The sequence below is a fragment of the Copadichromis virginalis genome, linkage group LG10 (assembly GCF_057382275.1).
Source record: "Copadichromis virginalis isolate Kocher_CV1m ecotype Utaka linkage group LG10, C_Virginalis_male_GT1.1, whole genome shotgun sequence".
Taxonomy (NCBI): Eukaryota; Metazoa; Chordata; class Actinopteri; order Cichliformes; family Cichlidae; genus Copadichromis; species Copadichromis virginalis.
In genome coordinates, this window is record NC_140627.1 from 3,543,850 (window position 1) to 3,559,691 (window position 15,842).

At 42.0% G+C, this 15,842-nt stretch overlaps 1 pseudogene; it reads right to left on the bottom strand.

Moving 5' to 3' along the window:
• Window positions 1–6,508: 6,508 nt before the first annotated feature.
• LOC146699675 (uncharacterized) lies at window positions 6,509–7,377 on the bottom strand (annotated as a pseudogene).
• Window positions 7,378–15,842: the final 8,465 nt, after the last annotated feature.

Consider the following 15,842-nt stretch of genomic DNA (forward strand, 5'->3'; position numbering starts at 1 on the left):
GATTATTATCAGTGACAGGCACGGCCAGGCTACAGCAGCTCTCTACTGCCCCCGATCTACATCAGACGCTGTAGGCCACTTGCCCCTTTGGCTCTGGCCTACTCACCCTCTTGCCTCTTGCCTGACACACCAGTGCACCACATAGGCTTGTGTAGGGGCAGAAGAGGTGCAGCGGTTGGCTGCTACTGGTGCCCAATGCACTGCCTGCTACAGCCAGGCCCTCCAAGGCCCTGAGGCTGTTCTGTCTGTTCAGCATCTCCCTTTAACCTTCATCTAGGAAACAATAAAACAAGAACAGAGTGGAGGAGGAAGAGGAGGAGGGAAAGAGAGGGTGTGAATTTGTGTGTGTGTGTTCGTGCTCAGAGAATGTGTGGGAGGAGATAGGGAGAGATGCTGTGGACATTTGACACATCTCCTTAAGCCAATGTCTACTTTATTATCTTTGGCAGTCCTTATTGGTTGCACTAATCAAGTGGAAGGCAGTAGTGCTGTGTCGGGGGCTAACACACTGCGTGTGACAAATATATTATTAACTGGAGGGAGACGAGTGACCTTGGCCGTGTCACCTGAGGACCCCGCCGGCACTTGCTCTGCCAGCAGGAAACGACCTTCATATTAAATCCCCACAGAGGTCAATAAACTAAATAATTCACAAAGGTTATAAGCTTTGCACTGAAATCTACTAAAAGAGAGAGACAGAGAGAAAGAGGGGAAGAGGGAGGGGAGATGGCAAATCTTTTAACTTGTGAGCAGCTAAACGAGGACCGCTGTCCTTGTCAGAGTCTAGTCTCTTTATCATGGGGGGCGTTTATATGAGCGTGTCAGAGGACAATGTAAATCCCGAATCTCTCTCTATTTCCTCACTGCTGTCACTCTTCAATCGATCCGTCATTCTGTGGCAGTGGGAGAGCTGGTGGGGGTTGGCCAGGAGTTAGTGGGGGGTCAGTGATGTCTAATAATATGATGGGCTTTTTTAACATAACACACAGCGCTCTATTTATAACCACACTGAAAATCTGTAGCTAATTGATCTTTGCTTTAACCATGTCTGCAGAAATCTATAGGGAAAAGCTGTTTGGCTATTCAATGCTATTTCCTGCTCAACATACACCTCATGCAGCTTTTCACAGTGGTGCATGAGGTAAAACCTGGAAATGAGTTAGTATTTTTGCACTTCTGGCTCCTGTATCTACAATAATACATACAGACAAAAACCAACAATTATATGACCTCCTATGAGCAAGCACTTTGGCGACAGTGGGAAGGAAAAACTCCCTTTTGACAGGAAGAAACCTCCAGCAGAACCAGGCTCAGGGAGGGGCGGGGCCATCTGCTGCGACCGGTTGGGGTGAGAGAAGGAAGACAGGATAAAGACATGCTGTGGAAGAGAGACAGAGATTAATAACAGATATGATTCAGTGCAGAGAGGTCTGTTAATACATAGGGAGTGAGAAAGGTGACTGAAGAAGAAACACTCAATGCATCATGGGAATCCCCCAGCAGCCTACACCTATTGCTGCTTAACTAAGGGAGGATTCAGGGTCACCTGATCCAGCCTGAACTATATGCATAAGCAAAGAGGAAAGTTTGAAGCCTGATCTTAAAAGTAGCGATGATGTCTGTCAGAAAGGACTCCAAGGTTCCTCACAGTGTTATTGGAGGCCAAGGTAAGAGTAAGAATCTGCTTAGATAGCATATTTCTAAGATTTTCAGGGCCGAGTACAATAACCTCATTGTATCTGAATTTAGAAGCAGGAATTTAGGAGGTCATCCAGGTCTTTATGTCTTTGTCTGCAGTTTAACTAATAGGTGTGTGTTATCTGGCTTCATGTATACACAAAGTTGTTTGTCAAAAAACCTAAGTAAATAGCTCCCTTGGGAATCCGGACTTTTTTTAAAGTCCAACAAAGACATTTGCTAACAAGTGGCTAAAAGATGTTATGAAGAACATGTAACGATCAACACAGGAGCTTAGAGGTGGTTCCACTGAAGCTGTATAACTATGAATCAGAATCAGAATCAGAATCAGAATGGGTTTATTGCCAGATGTTGAGGTTTACAACATTAGGAATTTGCTGCGGTGCTTCAGTGCAAACAATAAGAATTAAAGTGCTATGTAGAAAGAAAGATATGACATCCTGACATCAGTGTTTTAGTTTTGGCAATTCAAAATATCCAAAACCTTTATTTTCCACAAATTTTATTTCAATAATTGAAAAACCTGTATGTGGCCAAGAGATGAGGCTGAATATTTCTGACTACAAAATCTGGCCATCAGTGTAGCATGATCACACTCGAGCATAATGTGACCTGAGGCCAAAACTGGGATGAACACCTCAGTCCACCTACAAAGTACCGAGACAAGCCCTGAAAAATCAATAAAAGGCAGCATTATGTTAGTGACTCTCAAGGAGAAGGACTGTAATTAGTCTGTATGGCTACATGGGTTGATTCCAAAAGACGGAGCTCCTACAAAACCTGATGGATAGAAGTGTATCCTCTGTACTGTGCTGCTTAATTTAAGATCTTAACATCAGACTTTACACTAGACTTTGAAGCTCTTGCAAACAGTCATTTATAGTCTCATTAAGACATTCAACACAGTAAATACTTAAGAACTTTATTTAATTGTGATGTAGGTCTGCACTGTAATGCACGGTGGCTCCGAGAGCTCAAATGCATTACAACTTTTTCTTAAAAACCCACTGGCAAAAAGAAATCTGCTGCAAAAGCACACAAACCAGAGTGGAAGTATCATAGTGGGCATTGGTTTGTTTTGAGTTCCTCTCTCCTCCAACTTGACCATCCTACTCTCTCTCTGCTCCTTCCTCTCCTTTCAGTCGAGCTCTTCAGCAGCACACATCTCATTGTCCTCCACTTCATCAATGTCAATATGAAAGTATCAGCTTTATCAGCCAGTCTCTGCCAGATAGTCTGCTTCCAGTGAGTGGTAAACAGCCAAAAGCTTGTTCTGGCTACCTTGTGTTTTTGCTCTTATGTGCCTCTCCCTGTTCTTAGTGTTCCTCCTCCCGGCTCAAATGCCTCCTGTCTTCAGTCTTTGCCATTGCGAGCAAGCAAGCTGCTTCACCCATCAAACCAACCTGGATCATCCTCCACAACTTCTCCACCTGCCTGCTTACCCTCTTAAAGTAACACGTTTCCCTCTCTGGAAAGCCTTCCCCTTCTCAAAGTAAAGTAATTCTGTTCCTCACTAACCAACCTCTGTGATTACTATAGATCTGGATTTAACACTTGTCTCCTTTCAGTAGATATCTTACTTGGAAAAAAAAAACCCAAGCAACCTCCCTGTACTCACCTCCACCTTTTTTGTCTCCACTGGTTCTGCTTTTGGGTCCACCTTTGCTATTCAGCCAATGGCCACAGCACAAAGTTGATTTTAAAAAAACTATTTATTGTGTGTTTTAGTGACATTTCTTATGTTTTATTCAACTTCTGTTGTATTATGTGTACCTTTCCAGGGTTTCTTCAAAAATTGCTGGTATCGCAGGACCATTATAGCAATGGAATAATGATAATAATAATAATAATAATAATAATAATAATAATAATAATAATAATAATAACAATAATAGTGGCCCTGACAGTTTGATTTAGCTATACAAGTAAACATAGTCTCTGAAGCAATAATAGAATATATTCATGAATGTAACATTATTATTATGTTTTACTATAAAACAGTAGACATTTTGGCTATTTGTCTATTTCAAAACATAGAGTGTGTTTTATTAGTGATTAAATCAGTCCAGCCTGTGGCCCTTTGCTTACTTTAGTTTAGTCAGAAGAGCCCTCCAGAAAATAAGAAAGAAAAAGTATCTCATCTCTGCTGAGGTGTTGCTTTGTTTTTTATGTGTCTGCACCGTCTATATCTGTGGCCACAGGCATTATATTTACAGACTGTTGATCGCAGCTCATGACTGCAAGATGTCAAGAATGCCTAGTAGGAATTTCTTTAAATTTAGCATAAATATTCATTTGACTCAAGGATGAACTGATCACGTTTTAGTGGTTGCTGCTGTCATGGAGCAACTTTAAGTTAAATGTTACAAATTTCATCTCTCTTTTGTTGTGGTTAAAATATTTATCAAGCACACATGGAAGGAATGTAATTATGTCTGGCACATATGCCCTGTTGAAGTCACGGTGGAACCACAGCGGTTAGAAAAGATGGACATAGCTACCAGTAGAATGCTCATCTGGATCCTCCAGCTGAGCATATGTTGCTTAAATTTGTTGGTCAAAGGTCGTTGATTGTTGGGATTCACAAAGTACATTTTTGTTAATTATAATGACATTTCACAATAATAAATAAAAAATGAGGACGTTTCATATTCAAAAGGTAAAGGTCATCTTGTGACACACTGTGACATCATCGTGTTCCCAAACAAAACAAATCTGGCCGTCCTACGATGATATAACTCCGAAACAGAGACTGTGGCCATATTTCATGTAAGGCTCGATACTGAATCGCTAATCTTGTGCACCCACCTTGAAAATGTGCTGATTGTGTAGATCTTCTCTGCCACTCAAGGTTTGTGTGAAGCAGTCATGTTTTACAGTGTTTCCTGTACTGCCATAACTACAACCTTGTATTCGTTAGAACCAGCTTTACTGGCTAAGTATGTGAGCACATCAAAGCAATTTAGCTTGTTTTGCTCTTCAAGTCTTAGTGATCCTAAACGCTAGTACAATGGGCACACAGCACAATTCAAGTCATACACATACACATGGCACACACATGCAACTGCAATGTGATAATTCTAGTTTGTTTTATGCATTTCAGAGTGACAGGAGTCTTCTTTTTGTGGTATATGTGCCAATATGACACATGTAAAGGTCACAGCTTGAAAAATAAATGCCTCGATTGCAAGGCTACAAAAAGAGTGTGCTGATGTTTAATCGGTGACATCATAGAATTCAAAAATACTGCAAATCTGTTTTTAAAAAAGCCCCGTTCTCTGTAAATATCAGGAATATCTTCTAGATTTTATATTTACATGGAAATGATCCTGTGATACCCCCCTGGCAGTAGTGGACATGTGCATATGCACTGGAAATAAATTCGATGCTTAGATCTAACAGAAGTAGTAGTACACAGACTACTGCAACCAAGTCAGCTTTAGCTAGTAAAACAGGTCTACAGCCAGTGAGTGGCTCAGTGACACCGAGTGCAAACCTGTGATGGCATATTTGAGCCAATCGAGGTCAAAAAGGTCAACTCTTTAAAATAAATGTGCAAGTGCACGCTCACACACACACACACACACACACACACACACACACACACACACACACACGTTTTCACATCTTTCCCTAGCCGCTTACCCTAACCATCAAAAATAAATGCCTAACCCTAACCATAACCTAAAAGTAACCCTGACACTAAAACCACATATTGAGCCTTCAAAGCCGTGGGGACGGCATAAGTGACTGTTGGTCCCCACAAGTATAGTAGCATGCCAATTTTCTGTCCTCACAAAGATGTCTAAACATGTACACACACACACCAAATAAAATTAGAACGGACCACACTGCTTTTCAGCTTGAATGAACTTTGTGACACCACGTGTCTGAAGTGATGACCTAATCAAACTTTGTTATCAGCTATATCAGTAAAGGTCTTGTGATTTTGTTTAACTTTTCATTTTTTGCCAAGAATTTAAAAGGAACCCCGCCTATTAAGACATGTTTGCGCTAAAATATGCACTGTGCTTTCAGTAATATATATGTGGTATTAAAATACGCCAAATGTTTTCCTTTTACAGTTTTTGCCCGTTGCTTGAACACATTTGGCAAAACGTCGCTCATTGTGCCAAAACTGTACACACAAGTACACATGACACAACACTGGGAAATATACCATACACATCTGTGCCAAATTGAAACTCTACTCCCAAAACCTAAACTCTGCTGTCAAAACCTGACATTCCTCTGTCAAAATGTAACTCTGTTGACAAAATGACACATACTTGCATCATATGCAAACACTTACAGATCAGGGGGAACACACTAGTCTTCTTTACATAAAACACTGCAGTCCTTGATTTCCATTGTGTATTCAGAAGGCACATTTACAGGAGACACATTTCCAAACAACCAAAAACGCAAATAGACCTACTCAATATTGTACATTGCAGTACCATGAATTCAGATGAAGCAAAAAAAAAAAAAAACCACAACACAATAATACTGCAATAGAAAAAACACTATACTGTAAACACAAAAAACCATGACAAGTGTGCATAAGTGGGCTCATGGATCCCGCCGTCTGTTGGGGTCTGGCCACAGGACCTCATCAACATCGCAAGCTATGTCCTCTCCCGCTAGGCACCGGGGAAAATACCCTCTTGCATGCCGAAACCATCCATGGATCGCTGTCACCTCAATGTCGCCGCAGGCCTGTTCCATTGCCTGCAGAAGAGGCATGCGGGCATGTGGTTGGCGGTCATATACTCGCCATCTCCAAGCCGAAAAAAATCCTCAATAGGGTTTAAAAATGGTGAGTAAGGGGGCAAGTATACCACTTCAAATTGATTGTGGTCAGTGAACCAGGCCTGGACCAGAGCAGCCCGATGGAAACTGACATTATCCCATATCACCACAAACCTGGGCTGATCTGGTCTGTTCTGTACAACTATGTTATGGAGAGCATCTAGAAATGTGAGTATGTGTTGGCTATTGTATGGACCTAGCATTGCATGATGGTGCAGAAGTCCTCGAAGGCATATGGCGGCACATAATGTGATGTTTCCCCCGCGCTGCCCTGGGACGTGCACAATTGCCCTTTGGCCAATTACATTACGACCCCGTCGTCTTGTTTTGCTGAGGTCGAATCCAGCTTCATCAATGAAAATGTATTCATGAGGCTGTGCAGCTCCATCCATGGCCATGATCCTCTGAAAAAAAGGGGAACATATCACTGTACTACAGTGCTACACATACAGCACCCTCACCCCATCACACAGGTACCTGTGTAGCTCTCAGAATAGATCCATGTGGTACTGATATGGTACATATTCAGCTGCTACTGGACTTCACCAATACTCTATTGTAAATGTAAGGGACAGTTACACGTACCCGTACATATTCAGCTCGAAGTCCTTTGACCCTGTCACTGTTCCTCTCGAATGGGACTCTGTAGAGCTGCTTCATGGTGATGCTGAGTTTACCCAAGATGCGTCTGATGGTGGTGATGCTCACATGGTCTATGTTGCTGAACACTCGCCTGTCTGCAAGTATTTTCCGTCGTAGCTGGTGGAGACGGATGGCATTATCTGCCCTCACTAGGTCCACAACGGCAAGTTCCTGCTGTTGTGTGAACAGGCATTGCCGTCCTCCCCCAGAAGGTCTTCGAGTCATTCTGGAGAAATACAACCACATATTGTCATCGGTTTGCTTATTTTTCTTACAATACTTTACTGTATGTACTGTGTCATCCACTGTACAACACTGTACTTCAATATAAGGAATCAGCCACTTTGGCTGCAAAAGGAGCATTAGCACCCCGTACACTTGATATGGTGATGTGATATACTGTAGAACAGTGCTATGAAACCATCTGAGTAGAGCAGAAGGTATGGAGGTGAAGACAGACCTGTTTTCTAGTCGGAATGTTCGTATTACAGATGCCACTGTGAAGCGGCTTAGATGTGGGTGGACTCTCTGCCCAGCTTCCCTCATAGTCAGGCCGTGGTTGATGACATGGTCCACCAAAGTTGCTCTTATTTCATCAGAAATATGGGTCCGTGCATGGCCTCTTCGGCCTCCTCCTCCTCTTCCTCCTCCTCCTCTACCTCTTCCTCTTCCTCTTCCTCTTCCTCTTGCTCTCCCTCCATCCATGCTTGCGAAGTTCTTGAAATGGCTACGCTGAGGGCTTTTTGTAGTTGGCTAATTGGTGTTCGGTTTTGCAAGTAAGTGCCTTCAGGTGTGTATTTGCGTGGTTGCAATTACTCCATGTGTTTTGTATTTTGGATACATGTGTTTTCCGAATGGCACCCTGACATTTCATTTTGTGAGCGAAGTGTCTTATGTATGACATAGAGTGTAGCATGCAGGACCATGTGTGTTGCATAAAGGGGTAGGTGTGTTGCATAATTGGTACTGGGGTGCAAAGCAGCGCTTTTGTTTAAGGTATGGGTACATGTGTTTGAGGTATGGTAACAAAAGCTTCACGTTGTGTTACTTTAGTCTGAGCATGGGTTTATAGTGTTCAAGCAACGGGCAAAAACTGTAAGCACTTTTTTGTTTTTACTTCTCAATGCACTCTGGGTAGTGACGTCATACGGTTGCACCGCATCGAGTTCACAGTTGGCTTCTGTTGAACCGTTCCAGTTTGAACCAGAGCAATCTGAGGGAAAGGATGAAAATTGTCAACCATTACTTAGTTTAGATAAAGATGAAAACAATCCGTCACACGAGGACGCGAGAGTGAGGGAAAACTACTGGTGTCTATGCGGCTACTGAGAGCATCTGTTGTAAAGAGCTCAATTTTATGGCAGCAGCTATCCATGGTATCACATAACCGCATGATAACAACATTAATAGAATTCTGATTTTTATTATACAGTGAAATTACGATATCGTCATTTTTACAGATTCTCCATGCAACACAGTGCACCAAACTTTGAAGCCGTATGTCTTAATCCAGATGTTCTTCGGGCAGCCCTTGTTAGCCTCCATGACCGGTATAGTGCTGGTCTACCAAGTCGTAACCAGGTCACTAATAGGCAAATTAATTAATATCGTTGCTACACTATAAAAAACAAAACAGGTTAGCTGAACGAAAGCACCTATACTGCTGACAACAAATACATGTCATCGTCCCAGAATGCATTGTGTGCAAAAAAACATGGCCACTCCCACGGCTCCAAAAAATTGTAGTTATTCTCAAGTATGTTTTTATGTAGTGGAGATCATTTGTTACATATTTAGAGTAATTTGTCATAATAGTCGGGGTTCCTTTTAAAAAAAAATTGGATTCAAATTTGTTTTTCATCAACAATTTCACTTTCTGCTTTGTGCTTGTGTTGATTCAACTATTTAAAGTGAAGCGATGTGGTTCACAGAAACCAGAACGACAGTGGCATAGTAACTCATCCGGTTCACCATTAATCACACTCCGCAGGTTAGTGTAGTGTGTAAAGTACAGAAGGAAAGTGACTCAGCGGTTGGCTGTATTCCACGAACTAATGAGAACCAAATCCCAACGAGGAGTCAAGAAGGCTCACAAACAGTCACATTCAGGGCAAATTAATCAACAGCATATGAAGGTATTTAAGTTTAGGAGTAGTATGATCACATGGTCAGTAGTACCCATGAATAAAAATGGCATGAAAATATTTGAACATGTCAGGGTGTCACAGCGTATTACTGATATTAAAATAATGGTGATAGGAGGCCCTAATTACACCTTTGTAATGTGGGAGGCAGACAGCACAATCTCTGCTTCCATGATCATGACCATTTAATCATTTATCACCATGTAACAGGATATAAGTGGCATGCAACATGTTTGTCAGAGCGATAGCCCAAGCTTTTAAATTTTTCCACATTTAATGAAGATTTTTCTTTTGTGTCATTTTGTGTATACAAAATGTATCACTACGAAGCATGTTAGGTTAGCCACTAAATTCATAAAAGTGACTTTGACCTTGGTCTTAAGCAGATTTTGGATGAAGGCTCATTAGGTGATCAGTGTTTTTAAGACTGGTTAAATTCTGAGTAATGATTCTGGTGAACCACGGCTGGACGAACCAACACCTCACAACAGCGTGAGCTCATTGGTCCTTTCATGAGAAGGTAAAAACAATTTTACAAAATAAGTTACATTTGTATCAGTACTCCCTCAGAGTGCTTGTGATACACTAGTAAGCTTAAAATACAATTAATTCTTATTCTTAATGTGGATCAAGACCAAGAGTCTACAGCTGTGTACTCAGACATTTTTAAAGCTAGATGTCAAGCAAAGTGCTTACAATACCGCTAGCATGCTAATGCTTAGCATCTTTATTCAGTGTGCTTTGCTTCTATGTAAATGCAAAAATACATATATTTATTTGACTAATTATATGAAACATGTCTGCTTAAAATTATAGCTCAGTTCACGCAGTGGTTGCTGAGACATTTTTAGGCTGATTGCACATTTTGACAGATAAAGAAATCAGAAGATCAAAGTAAAAATGCATCACAGGAATATTTTAATGTCTCAACAACTGCAGTTCTTTAAATCAGGAAGTGCCTTTTATGACAGGAGGCGTACTTTTTGTTTTAGTCCTAATGGCAATGCTATTAAACTTCAAATACCCCTTGCCATTGTTGTCATATACTTTCTAAATATTACTCGCCCGTTCAGTTTTAAAGAGATCTACAATGTGACATGCTCTGTGCTGTTAGGAGTAACTGTTAATACAAATACAACCGACTGTCATCTTCCTAAGGAAAATGGTAAATAGAGATTATCTACCTTTGAAAAAGGTAGATAATAGTACTGTAGAAAGTACTGTATCTTTTTATCTAATAGGCTTTATAACAAGATACCGATAAGCTATAAGTAAGGTATGCTAATAGGCCTTAGAGATCTGGGGATTAACCTCTCACTGCTTTATTCACCCCAGTTAACCTCAGATGCTGTGATAAATCTTGCACCGTATATCCTGTTATTTATTCAGCAGCTCAGAGAAAAATAACTGTTGCACAGCTGCTGGTTGGCTTGCAAATCTTTCCATTCAGTTTTATGGCCCTGACAAATGTTAAAAGTGTGAAAATATCAGTGCAAATTCACCATCATGAATCCCTCGTTGGGTTTTTGCAGTTCCAGAACATAATCGGTAAAATGCGCGCTTTACTTTTAGAGTGAACGAAGCTGTGGGCTGAGACAATGACTTCCAAAATTCTCGTGAATTCAATGTGTACTTGTAGCAGATTTAAAATGCAAAAGAGACCAACAGAATTCAAAAGGCACCCTGTCTATTTGAAATGCAAACTTCAGTGACCCGCCATTTAAAGGAGCACATGTGCACACGGGAGCACACGCATCATCTAGGTAACGCTTGCTGTAATTAAACATCATTGCATAACTGACATCTGGAACTTGCTGACACAGTTGCAATTTCCAGTGACTGCAGCAACGAGCGAAGCATCCTATATAAGAAACGGGAGGGGGCGCAGATAGGGATGAGAGGGGGTTGCCAGCTCTCACCTGGCAACCTGCTTTGGCTGCTCTCTTAAAGCGTCAAACATTTCACAGCTCAAAGAGTTTGCGGGGGAAGTCTTTAATATGGCTGGTAGTATCTGCTGCTGCCGCCTTTGCGTCTTGCTCGTCTGCCTTTGAGGCGTAGCGGCGGATCAGACACATCAGTGCCATCGTTGCTTGTCATGAGGAACAATCACGTCTTGAAAAAACACAAACAGCCATGTTCAAAGAGCAGACATGAAAAGATGACATGCATATCAAGAGTTCTGAATGCCTTTGTGTGTGTGTGTGTGTGTGTGTGTGTGTGTGTGTGTGTGTGTGTGTGTGTGTGTGAGCAAGAGAGAGAGAAAGAGAGCGTGCCTATATGTGTGTGTGTGTCACTTTAAGACGAGCAGATGTGCAGGCACAGACAATATAGAGAATAAGTTCTGCATAAGGTGCAGAAAATAAGGGATTTAATGTGAATACAAGTGTTGTAGAAGAAAGGGAAAGAAAGAGAGGGAGAGAGGAAGGAAAGAGTGAGGCAGGCAGGTGGGAGTGAGGGAGGGAGGGAGGGGATGAGAAGGATAGACTTTAACTGTCTGAAGGACAAAGCTACTGACCCGCGGATCATTCAGAGGATTGCCTTTCAGTTTCAGAGCAAGGTCAGGCTGCTTATTTTACCTCAGTGTTTTCACTAATCTGTTTTTTGTGTGACACAAACAAACACTGAGCCCGTGTACACGTACATAGACACACGCACACACACATGCATGCATGCAGACACTGACACTAAGCCTTCCCATACTTGCCTTGAAATAATAACAGCCTATGTAGGCTTTGCTATCAATAAACATGTGCAGGCTTTGTGCCTACATGAGTATCACACTACCTCGGACCTGTCATGAATTTCAATTGCTGGAAGGGGGCCGTCACAGACTCCACACGACCACACTGCATTCTAATGCCTTTAAGATGGTTTCCTAGCTAATGATGTGGCCTTCAGATGAATACAATACTGTGAGCTTTAATCTATTGTTAGACATCCTTGTGTAATGAGCTAAAATCAGCCTCCGTTTTGTATTGACAGGTCTTAAGAAGCTGACAGTGGCTGCTGGTTGCCAGCTCATTAGTAGCCACACTACATTTATGTCGACACATTAACTGACAATCAGCGTGGTATGGAGGGAAACAGTGGCCATCCCACGGGGCCTGCCAGCATCTGTGGAGGAGACTTACCGGTGGGTGTTGAGCTCCTGGTGGATCGCTCTGTAGAAACACAACAACAAGAAGGAACGATCACTGAAACCAGCTCAGGGTCCTGCTGCGGGCTTGACGATAGGGTTGCTGCGAAGCAGCGGGCCCAAATAACGTCGTGAGACCAGCGTGGAGTTTGAGGGTGTTTGTGTGTGCGCGTATGGGGCGGCTAAAGCGCCCCAGTGTGTTCTGTGCTGATCTGATAATGAGTGAGCAGGGTCAATAGGATGTTAACAGCCCCGTGGGAACAACTGGCTGGTGGTGGATGGGTGGAGCAAGGACGAGGGCCCAGGGACACAGAGCTGTTTTCACTGTCCTCACTCGCCACCATCTGTGTGCGCGAGTGCGGCGGGGACAGTAAGGTGCCTCTGTCCCTGATATCTGACTCTTTAGCTCTGCCCCCACTGTGCCTTCCCAGCAAAGCCTCATTCAAACAAAGCAGCTTGTCCAGCCCAAAACTAACATCATCACAGCAGCTTTGACTAAGGATTAGTGGCAGCTCTGCTGCTACATTTGTCACACAAATGTTAGCAAACATACACATACATACATATCATAAAACAGTGGCAGGAACTTTGTCCTGGCATTAAAATTAGGCCTTTTTTTGCACTTTCACTCCTGGCTTGAGATCATTCTGAAAGTGTGTGGACTGATAGCATATCTGTGACTCATTACTGTTGCAAATGGCCCATACTGAGTGAATGAGTGTGTGAGAAGAGCCAATGAGTAATTGGATCACCCACATATAGAAAAAGACAGCATGTCAGCTGCAGCATAACTCCTGTCGCACATGGCACATGGATGGCTACGTGATTAGGACTACAACCAGGGCCTTTAATTGTTCCGAAAACACACACACACAAACACAATGAGCATATCGGTGTCGCTTTGAATCAGTGGGTCAATATGGGCAGAAAATAGGACTGCCTTTTATGTCAGACAAGTGGATGAAAGAAGGAGACCTGTGATAGCACACAAGAGAGAGCAGGAGGAGGAGGAGAAGGTGCAGGGAGCACTAAAAAAACATTCCATGTTGTGTTGGCAGGCGCTCCAGTCAAATCCCTTGGCAGTTTAGATTTTTTTTTCCAGGCCCCGCCTTTGCCATCTGATATTCAAATGCAGAGGAAACTGGAGGAGAGCTCCTCCCAGACCACCCACAGTATCATCAGGGATTAGTCAAAGAGCACCAACTAGGTCAACAAGATGCAGGGCCGGTGCATGTTCAGGGGGACGCGATGCAATCCACGCACACACACAGTAGAGTCAGCCTAGTCTTGCCTGTGCTCCCGTCTCTCTCGCTCTCAAACACACACATGTACACACAAACACGCAGAGGCAGCCACGCTTACGCAGTGACCTGTTTTCCCATACTTTGACAGTTATCCAAAAACAACTCCAAAATTCCTCTTGATTTTTGTGTTTCACAGCAAGTGGGTATGGGTTAAGCATCAGATATGAGGCCAGGCGTAGGGAGATGTAAACATTCCCACTGCTGTCAGCAGCCCTACAATTGATTCCCTGGCAGAACATTTGCTTTGCTTGGTAAAAAGCAAAATGATAATATGATGAAACTGGTTTAAAGAGTGAGAATGTCCTTTATCGGAGCAGATTAGTTGCTTCAACTCTAAACTGTACATGCTCTGTGTCTTCGGGTCATGTAGACTGTTAAATAGCATCTCTGTAGTTTCACAGTCACACCTTAACAAAACAGCTCCAGGCAGATTGGCCTTGGAGATTTTTTTTTTGTTGAAACAACCATAGTTGTTTATGAAGCCTGTTCTGCTCTGTGCCACTAGTAGACTGAAGAAACTGTTGAATGGGAAAGCAGACACCATCCCCATTGTGAGGCCAACATAATGATATCCCTTCGGTAGGGCGCAGCACTCTATGCGGATCCTTTTAGTTAGATCTCTGGCCCCCTAGAGAAACTCAGCACAGAGCTGTTGCAATAAATAACACTGACATAGCTGGACAGGGAACATAGTCTCAACCGTCTGAGCCTCAGTACCCCAGGAGACATTTCTTAACATCCTATAGTGACCTTAGTCAAATGTAATGTTGCTTTATTCAAGGACCGGCAGCTCAAATTCAAATTACTCACTCATTGTGAGTCTGATGAGGAAAATAATGTGAAGCAGGAGAGATGGAGGTCATCACACTGAATCAGTAGCTTGGTGCACCTTTTCTGAATGTGGCAGCTGTGACTTTCATGTCTCTCCTCTGTTAGCGCGGTGCTACGTTGAACTGGAATTATCTGTCTTGTCTATCAGGCGCAGTTTCATCTCCCTGACACACTTCAAGGACAAAAGTGGAATATTTACTGAGATGGCTGTTTAGCATGTCTGCCATAATCCACTCATAATCACTCTTGTCTGTTTATTTTGAGCAGAGGTCATGCATTTCTTCTGCATCCGTAGTTTGTTGGGCCAATAAAGACAGTTTCACTTGTTAATGAATAATCCACACATCTCAAGGCTCGAGTTGAGTCTGTAAAAGAGGATGGCAGTTTCACAGCGTAGTTACGACGCTGACCTTGTCATTATTACTTGTGAATGTAGATTTGGTTCATTGGTTTATAGCTGTATGAATTGGGTTCATACATATAGATACATGGAAGGAAGCAAACAAGTGGAAATGGAAGGAGCAAAATAACATATAACATTTAATTATTAAAATAGAATAGAAATAGAAACATGGGGGAGAATAATAGTTTCTTCCTCATTGCACAGCTGTGTTGGTTGGTTTTTCCAGCAGCACTGATATGTAGACGGCTAACTGTTGTAATAACAAATCTGCAAAGTTGGCTTCTTAAATAATCTGTTAGTAAAACTAGAGGGATTCAGTTCAGTGTGTCAAATTAGCTGAAGTGAAGGCAGAAACCTGTCAGTCAAAGAATCCACAACTGTAATGAGTTTCAGACTTCTAATTTTAAAAGGTGTTTCCGCTGTAATGTGTCGGAATGTAAACGCTGTTATAAAATGCACATCAGTGTTAATGTTAACAGAAAACTTGGATTTATTTACTATTTATTTTTAGTCATAATTTGGGCATCTAAATAATTTTACTTTTAATCTAATTTTAGTCGACTTAAGATGATAAAATTAAATCTAAAGTTGGTTCAGTTGACCACAAGTGTAAAAGTTTGTTGTTTTTCCTCCACGTGGTTTGCAGCGTCTTATTTTTATTGACATTTTATTGCAAAATGTCTCCACTTGTCTTTTCTTGTCTTCCTTCCAAGCGTTGGCATGTTGTTGCATTTTCATGAGAAAATGAGTTAGTTGTATCTTTTCCCAATTTTTATTCTATTTTTATTTTTTACACTGTACCGTTTCCCAGTGAACGGATGCGTGCATTTATCTACGTTTCGATACATTTTATCATCGTTTTTGTCCTTGTG